Below are 9,301 nucleotides of genomic sequence, written 5' to 3'. Positions count from 1 at the left end.
GGCAGCATCGATCGGCTTCAGATAGCAGTAGTAGCGAAGGAATCACTCAGGTTCAGTTAATAGCAAGGGATCGATCGGTCGCTCGTGTTCAGTAATGCGTAGCCTACAGTGCAATTGCTCGGGTTTAGTTAGAGCCCAACGCCTCGCTCAGGTTCAGTTAGAGCGCAACGCCTGGCACACACGCGCGTACGTACGAGAGAAACGTGCATCGCTCGACCCTCGACCACCCACTGTAACCGGGAACTCCCCCGATATTTTCCCCACCCTCGCTTCTACCATGTTTTTTTTGTCATGGATGGCCCAAAGAATGTCATGCAGCTGCGTCTCCAGCCCGCCCAGGACGAAAAGCCCATTTTCTGTCACGATTTTTTGTCATAGAAGTAGGACCCCACCAAATCTATGATGATACCGGTTTTTGTCACAATTATCATCATAGAAGTGTCATAAGCATGACAAAAAAAATCATTCATCCCAAAATGTCATAGATATGTCTTTTTTGCAGCGAAGGCAACGAGCGCGCTTTCCTATTTGTCATCGTGGGTGGCGCTGATAGTGAAAGTATCATCAACGCCAGCTAGCCCTGACAGGACCTTCTTCACTTGGGGTGTAGTAACCTTGGATCTCTTGTTGTTGGAACACTCCGGCACGTTGTCAACAGGTGCCATGCACTCAGAGGGGGCACGCTTCCCGGACTCCTTGCCGGAGGTCCTACAATCCCTCTTCTTCCCTTTGCTTTCCTTGGCGGGAACTGCTGTCGCCGCAGCCTCTGCTGCGACTGCATCTCGATACATCTTGTCCACACAGATAATTGCATCCTTCTCATCTGACGGGATAATGAGGACTCCCAATGGCCCGGGCATTTTCAGGGTGTTGTAAGCATAGTGTGCGGCTGCCATGAACTTGGCCAGGGCTGGTCGTCCAAGAATCCCATTGTACGGCAGGGGGAGATCAACCACATCAAACAAAATCTTCTCAGTCTGAAAGTTTAGCTCTCCCCCAAATGTCACCGGCAACGTGATCTTCCCCTTAGGATGACTCCTTGAAATGTGTCGCTGGCCTCTAGATCCTCTTCTCCTATCTGAAGCTTGCTGACAACTGCTGGGGAAATCAGATTCAACCCGGCCCCGCCATCCACTAACATCTTTGTGACCTTGAGGTTGTGAATTGTTGGGGAGACCAACAATGGCAAACACCCTACCGGCATGGTGCGGCAAGGGTGATCCTCCTCATCAAAGATGATGGGCGTGCGGGACCACTTGAGCGGCTTCCGGGCCTCCGGCGCTGGTTCCATAGCGTTGACGTCTCATGCCCATCGCTTGAGTTGGCGATGAGAGGTGTGCAAAGATGCACCTCCATCAATGCATAGGGCGTCAGTCGCCTTCTAAAATTCCTGCTCACTAGTTTCCTCTTCATCCCCTCCATCACTGGCATCATTACAGGTTTCCTTCTCTCGGCCCCTGGCGGGCTTTCCTTGGTTCCGAAAGGGCTTGCCGAGGCGATTGACTTCACCGCCTGGGCCCTTGCCGCCAGCAGCATTCTGACCTTTTGTCCTTATCACGCTTATCTTATTTTGCCCTGTGTCTCTTGACAAGCTACTCAACCTAATAACACTCCTGAAGGTCGTGGCCTTTGGTCCGATGGATCTTGAAGTATGGCCGATCACCTTTCCCAACTTTTCTCGCGGCAGCGGCCTCCCAGCAGGCAGTCCACGCGGTAGCTTCCTTGTCGGGGGCATCAGCCTTGGCCTTCTTTCCGGTACTAGGTGTGCCTGAACCTTCTACAGTCATCACTGCCTTATCTCTTGGCTTCTTATTGTGTTTCTTGCCCTTCCTCTAACTGGTTGATTCATCCTCATCATCTGAATCAACATTAATGCAGTCTTCCACTCCGGGCAACTTCCTTCCTTCTTCCATCTGGGCACATTTATCCACTAGTGTATATAGTTCTTTCACAGTCTTGGGAAACCGCACGTTCATTTTGGAACGAATGCGGTAGTTGCGCAGATTGTACTAGAAAGCCGCTATAACAACTGCCGGATGGATATTTGGAATATTTCTATAAACTTACTGAATCTCTGCAAATACTTACGGAGGGTTTCTCCTTCCTTCTGCTGGAGAAGTGATAACCCACAAGTATAGGGGATCGCAACAGTTTTCGATAAGTAAGAGTGTCGAACCCAACGAGGAGCTAAAGGCAGAACAAATATTCCCTCAAGTTCTATCGACCACCGATACAACTCTACGCACGCTTGATGTTCACTTTACCTAGAACAAGTATGAAACTAGAAGTACTTTGTAGGTGCTGTTGGATAGGTTTGCAAGATAATAAAGAGCATGTAAATAAAAAGTAGGGGCTGTTTAGATAAAGACACAACTAAATTAGTTTTAGTAGAGAGCTTGTTGTTACGAGAAAGTTATTTGTCCCTAGGCAAGCAATAACTAGACCGGTAATCATTATTGCAATTTTATATGAGGGAGAGGCATAAGCTAACATACTTCCTCTAGTTGGATCATATGCACTTATGATTGGAACTCTAGCAAGCATCCGCAACTACTAAAGATCATTAAGGTAAAACCCAACCATAGCATTAAAGTATCAAGTCCTCTTTATCCCATACGCAAACAACCAACTTACTCGGGTCTGTGCTTCTATCACTCACGCCACCCACCATAAGCAAATCATGAACATATTGCAAACGCTACAGCAGGAATCCCTCACGCTTGCGCGACATGGAGAGCACCAGAGGACAACACCAATAATAAAACATGCAACTCAAACCAATCATGATCATCAAATAACCCATAGGACAAACGGATCTACTCAAACATCATAGGATAGCCATACATCATTGGGCAATAATATATAGCGTTGAGCACCATGTTTAAGTAGAGATTATAGCGGGTAAGAGAGAGGTTGCACTGCTGCATAGATGGGGGGAGAGTTGGTGATGATGGCAGTGAAGTTGTTGGTGAAGATTGCGGTGATGATGATGGCCACGGCAGCGTTCCAGCGCCACCGGAAGAGAAGGGGAGAGGGGGCCCCTTCGTATTCTTCTTCCTTGACCTCCTCCCTAGATGGGAGAAGGGTTTCCCCTCTAGTCCTTGGCCTCCATGGCGTGGGAGGGGCGAGAGCCCCTCCGAGATTGGATCTGTCTATCTGTCTCCGTTCTCAGATTCTGCCCTTTCATCGTTTCTTATATTCCCGGAGATCCATAACTCCAATTGGGATGAAATTGTAACACGATCTCTATCCGGATCTTAGCTTTCTTGCGGCAAATAAGGGCATCAACCACCTTACGGGGTGTCCACGAGGGTCAATGGCGCGCCCAGGGGGTGGGGCGCGCCCCCTGCCTCGTGCCTCCCTCGGGCACCGTCTCACATGGATTTTTCTTCCCAAAAGTCATATATATCCCAAAAAAGATCTTCGTTAGTTTTTATCCCGTTTGGACTCCGTTTGATATGGATATTCTACGAAACAAAAAACATGCAACAAACAGGAACTGGCACTGGGCACTGGATCAATATGTTAGTCCAAAAAAGAGTATAAAAAGTTGCCAAAAATATATGAAAGTTGTAGAATATTAGCATGGAACAATCAAAAAATATAGATACGATGGAGACGTATCCAGAAGCTGTAGGTCTCTGGGCCTGCCAGGCTCTTGGTGGCCACCGGTGAAGGCACCGATGAACTCAACGCACAGGTCTGCCCATGACGAAATGGAGTTCTCCAACAGGTGCATCAGCCAAGACCTCACATTGGACTTGAAGGCCAAAGGGAAGTAGTTGGCAAAGACCTTCTCATCTCTTCCCCCAGCAGCCTGAACAGCGATGGTGTAGATGCTCAGGAACTCTGCCGGGTTCAGCCTCCCGTCGTACTTCTTAGGTATCTCAGGCTTGAACGTGCGAACGTACGGCCAACGGACTTGCCGCAGCTCTCGTATAAAGGGAGGGAAGCCCACCACGAAGGGTAGGCACCCGCCAACACCGAGCGTAGGCTCGTCGACATTGAGGCCACCCGTCGGTCTGGCGGGGATCGTTGCGGCGCCATTCGGCGACGGCGCGCGGGTCCCCCTGTTGCCTGTCCTCCGGGGTTCGATGTTGGCCTGAACATGCTCGAGGGTCAGAAGAGGCCATCAAGACGTCGTCGGGGTCTTGATTCTGTTGCGTCCTCGCCGGCTACTATGGTGGGGACTGAACCGTGGGGACAGCCCCCTTCGCATGGCTAGCGGCACGGGCGGTGGCTGTTGCTTGGGAAGGTTGCAGTGGGCAAGCTCGTCGTGAGCCCCCAGCTTCGGCAAAACCGAGCAGGCTTTGGATGGTGGCACACTACTCATCCATCTGCTTGGCTACTGGTGGGAACCTCAGTAATAAGTGAGCTCGGGCCATGGCCTCCGTGGTCGTGCTTGGCATGTATGTCGATGACGTCGATCGCACCGTCGTCTGGCTCCGGATGGTGCTAGCAGTGGCGGCGGCGGCCCGCCCACGCTGCGGCGGGACAACCGCCGGGGCAGCGTGGTCGCGCGGCGGTGGTGCTCAAAGATCAACAGCTCTGTTGGGTGCAGCGGCCTGGTTGGCTTGTCCAGGAGGAGGCGCATATGCCGCGGCCGCTCTCGTGATGGGGGCGACCGGAAGGCGATGGCTCGCCTAGGACCGAGCATCGTTGTTGCGGCTATGCTCGTCGGTGAGAGGAGGGGGCGCAGATGAAGTAACACCCTCGCCCACACTTTGCGGAGCTTGACCGTCGAGACGCTGCTGATGTTGTTCTCCTCCGGTAGCTCTGGCCCCCGTGTTGGCCGCGGGGGAGGCAGTAATGGTGCCACCTGCTCGAACCACGCCCCCAGCGACGTCCACGTCCTCACGAGCTCCCGTGTCCCCCGCGGCGTTGGAGGTCGCGGGCGGAGGAGCCTTCGAGGTGGATGGATGGGCCGAGGTGCCACATTTCTTCTTGGGCGCCATGGTCGATGGCGTCGTCGAGGATGAAAATGTCGATGAAGATGATGCGCAGGGTACACTTTCAGGTTCCGCAAGTGCCCCCCTACCTAGCCCGCCAAAGATGTCGTAGGATTTCCGCGGCCACCTATGGGACCGAGTGACCCCTTATTGGTTCGACAGGGGGACGGTGCGTTGCACAAAGAGCAGACCAGCGTACGGCAGTGGGGCAGAGAGCACACAATCAATTTACCTAGGTTCGGGCTGCCACGAGGTGTAAGACTGTACTCCTGCTTTACTGGATTGATGGAAGAATGAATGTGGTGGTACGTAGTACACTTGCCCGGAAGGGTTTGCCTGCGGCGACTACGTACATGTGGTGTCTTGGGGTTGTCCACTTTTCAACCTTCTAACCCCTCCTAGGAGTGCCATGGGCCTCCTTTTATAGATTAAGGGGTCACCACAGTGGCGAAGTGGTCATTATCCACTGATATGATAGAAAATGGTGCTATCATACCTAACTCTGCGGGTTGACAAGCTGCATTAAATGCGCCGCTTAGTGTCACATCACTGGGCGCCCGGCAAGGCCTGCCGGGCTATCTCGCCAGCTCCGAACCTGTTCTCTTGACACGTCGCAGGACATGTGTCATCTGTAGGCATCTTTGTAGGAAATGGCTTCCATGTGGTGAACGGCTGCCACTTAATCATCTCTGTCGGGGAGCCTCGGTTGCTTGCGTCTGGTGGTGGCCTCGCCCCTTGCTGGGCTCGCCTGCCCGGCAAGGGAGGCCCTTCTCTTGCCGATATCTTGCTCCTTAGGCTCAACCTTGGTCCATCTGAGCTGTATGTTGGCTCTTCAAATCTCTTGGTTTTCCAATCTCTGACTTAAGCTCGTGCCTCAATCTTGATCTTGTGCCTGTGCACAGTTGGTCAACAGACCCAAGGTTTTTTGCACCGACAATGGGCAGTGAATAAAACATTATATCTCAGGTATGCCCATTAATGTTGAAAGTAATATTATCCAAACTTTGACACCGGAAGAACACATAAAAGAGTCCTTCCAAAACACTCCAGAATTGTGAAAATAAAGAGGTACATGATACGGTAAGTAAACAGACTCTGGAAAATCTGCAAAAATATTTTTTATCAATATTTAAGAATTTTGGAAATAAAGAAACTTCTAGGAAGCATCCCCCGGTGGGCACAAGACACCAGGGCACGCCAGGCTTGTCTGGCACGCCCAGGTGGGTTGTGCCCACCTGGGACACCTTCCGGACTCTGTTTTTCTACAGTTTGCTTGTCCTCCAAGATAAAAAAAATCTATATATACTTCCCGAACATGTTGATCACTGTATCGCAGAGAATATGTTCCCTTTTCTTGCTGTTTTCTACATAGACCTAAAAATATGTCTTCCCAAGACTCTGAGGGTGAGAGCTATGCTGCTGATCTCATCGCAAATCCCAAGTCATATGGGGATGAGGGGCACTATACCTGGACCTCCGGAGAAGATGAAGATGAATCGGTTCCTCCCCGGTTCAAAAATGAGAGCAAGGAGGCATTATGCAAGAAGATAATAAAACTCGAGATAGATAACGACGAGTTGAGGATAGATAATTTTATTCTCCGTCAAAAACTGGAGGAAGCAAAGGGCAAACCCTCCACCTTTTCACCACCACCACTACCATGGAAATCCGAGGGCAAGATCTCTTCTTCATCACCACCACCATCTTCTCCACCACCAAAGGAGAATTAAGTATCGGGTATGGGCACTCCCCTTGGCTTCCGCCAAGCTTGGGGGAGGTTTCCCAGTATCGTATCATCCCACTATCTTTTCAATTTTACTTATTTTAGTTCGATCCTTTCTTCTTTGAGAGTTTGCTTAGTGATCTATCCTTGTAATCATGTGCAAGTTATACAATAAAGTTTAGTGTGAGTTTTTGTTTTCTTTACTCTCATGTTGCAAATAAAAAAAGAAATAAGAAAGGAAAAACAGAAAGGTAATAAACAAAAATTAAGGAAATAAATAAAGAAAAGATTATATACTAATCCAATGGTAGGTGATGGCACTACATAAGGAAAAGTATAAGTAGAAAATTTTATTAGAGATTGACAAACATAGCATTAGTCAATGATGCAACTCTTGAAGTAATTAATAAGGGATGAGAAGATTCACATATAAATATACTATCCTAGAAATCTTTTGTGATTGTGAGCCCTCATCAAAATATTATATGCCAAAATGGTTGACATTGGACAAGGAAGATAACATAATGATTTATGCTTGTTCATATTCATTCAGAAGTCATATCGTCATGGATCCTTTAACATGTGATGCTTGCCCCTATCTTTGCTAGCCAAAAATTCCGCACTAAGTAGAGATACTACTTGTGCATCCAAAAACCCTTAAACCCAAATCTCATTTTCAAGAGTCCACCATACCAACCTAGGGATTGAGCAAGATCCCTCAATTAAGTTGTCATCAGTGCAAAAAGGAAATAAAAATTGCTTCTAAAAGTGTGAGATCATTTAGTGTAAGAGAAAGTTGAGCGTTGCACGAACTTGTGATGGTGAAGAATAAAAGCGACAGACTGCATAATAAAGTCGCTATCACAAGGGGCAATGTAACGTGATGTTCTTTTGCACTAAGGGATTGAGCATACAAACAAATAAGCGCATGGCAACCTCTACTTCCATCTGCGAAGGGCCTATCTTTTACTTTTATGCAAGAGTCAAAGTTTTTCTCTCTATTCCTTTTATTTTTCTCGGTTGGCAAGCATCATGTGGTGAGGAAAGATCTAGGCACATATGTCAAGTTGAATATGGGTGGCATGAATTATTATTGTTGACATCACCCCTGAGGTGAGTATGTTGGGAGGCGAAATCATAAGCCCCTATCTTTCTATGTGTCCAGTCGAAACGTTTTGCTCATGTGTACACGGTGAGTGTTAGCAATCATAGAAGACTATAGGATGGTTGAGTAAGTGGACTTGCCTAAAGGCACCGACACGAGACCCTTCCTGAAAAGATGATGAATTGTAGTTGCAAAGTGGACTGAGAACATAGTTTGTTGGTTTCTAATAGAGTTTTTGCTTTATATGTCGATTGTGTGATGAACTATTACTTATTCATGAGAAGTATATGATAGAATTTCTATGATAAAGTCCTATGTTTAATTTTGTTGCTGTTATAATAATCAACATGATGCTTCTATGTTTGTATTTTGTTTTTATCGACACCTCTCTCTCAAAGCATGTTGACATGTTTTTCGATTTCGGTTTTCGCTTGAGGACAAGTGAGGTCTAAGCTTGGGGGAGTTGATACGTCCATTTTGCATCATGTTTTTCTTACTATTATTTATAATGTTTTTATCCATAATAATGCTTTTTGGAGTAATTCTAATGCCTTTTCTCTCATAATATGCAAGGCATACACAAAGAGGGAGAATTCCGACAGCTGGAAATCTGGACCTGGAAAAGCTACGTTAGGCCACCAATTCTGCACAACTCCAAACAAGTTGAAACTTCATGGAGATTTTTATGGATTATTTAAGAATTATTGGAGCAAATAACTACTAGAGGGGGCCCACCAGGTGGGCACAACCCACCTGGGCTCCCTGGTGGGTTGTGCCCTCTTCGGCCCACCTCCGGTGCCCATCTTTTGGTATATAAGTCATTTTTACCTAGAAAAAATAAGGAAAGGACTTTCGGGACGGAGCGCCTCCATCTTGAGGCGGAACTTGGGCAGGAGCATTTTTCCCCTCCGGCGAAGCGATTCCGCCGAGGGAACTTCCCTCCCGGAGGGGGAAATCATCGTCATCATCATCACCAAAAACCCTCCCATCTTGGGGAGGGCAATCTCAATCAACATCTTCAACAGCACCATCTCCTCTCAAACCCTAGTTCATCTCTTGTGTTCAATCTTGTTACCGAAACTATAGATTGGTACTTGTGGGTGACTGGTAGTGTTGATTACATCTTGTAGTTGATTACTATGGTTTATTTGGTGGAAGATTATATGTTCAGATCCAATATGATATTTAATACCCCTCTGATCATGAGCACGTTTATCATTTGTGAGTAGTTACCTTTGTTCTTGAGGTCACGAGAAAAATGATGATGCAAGTAATCATGTGAATTTGATATGCGTTCGATATTTTGATAGTATGTATGTTGTGATTCCCTTAGTGGTGTCATGTGAACGTCGACTACATGACACTTCACCATATTTGTGCCTAAGGGAATGCATTGTGGAGTAGCAATGAGATGATGGGTTGAGAGAGTGAGAGAAGCTTAAACCCCAGTTTATGCGCTATTCCGTAAGGGACCGATTGGATCCAAAAGTTTAATGATATGGTTAGAATTTATTCTTAATACTT

The sequence above is a fragment of the Triticum dicoccoides genome, chromosome 4A (assembly GCF_002162155.2).
Source record: "Triticum dicoccoides isolate Atlit2015 ecotype Zavitan chromosome 4A, WEW_v2.0, whole genome shotgun sequence".
NCBI classification, from domain to species: Eukaryota; Viridiplantae; Streptophyta; class Magnoliopsida; order Poales; family Poaceae; genus Triticum; species Triticum dicoccoides.
Note: the sequence above shows the minus strand (reverse complement) of the source record.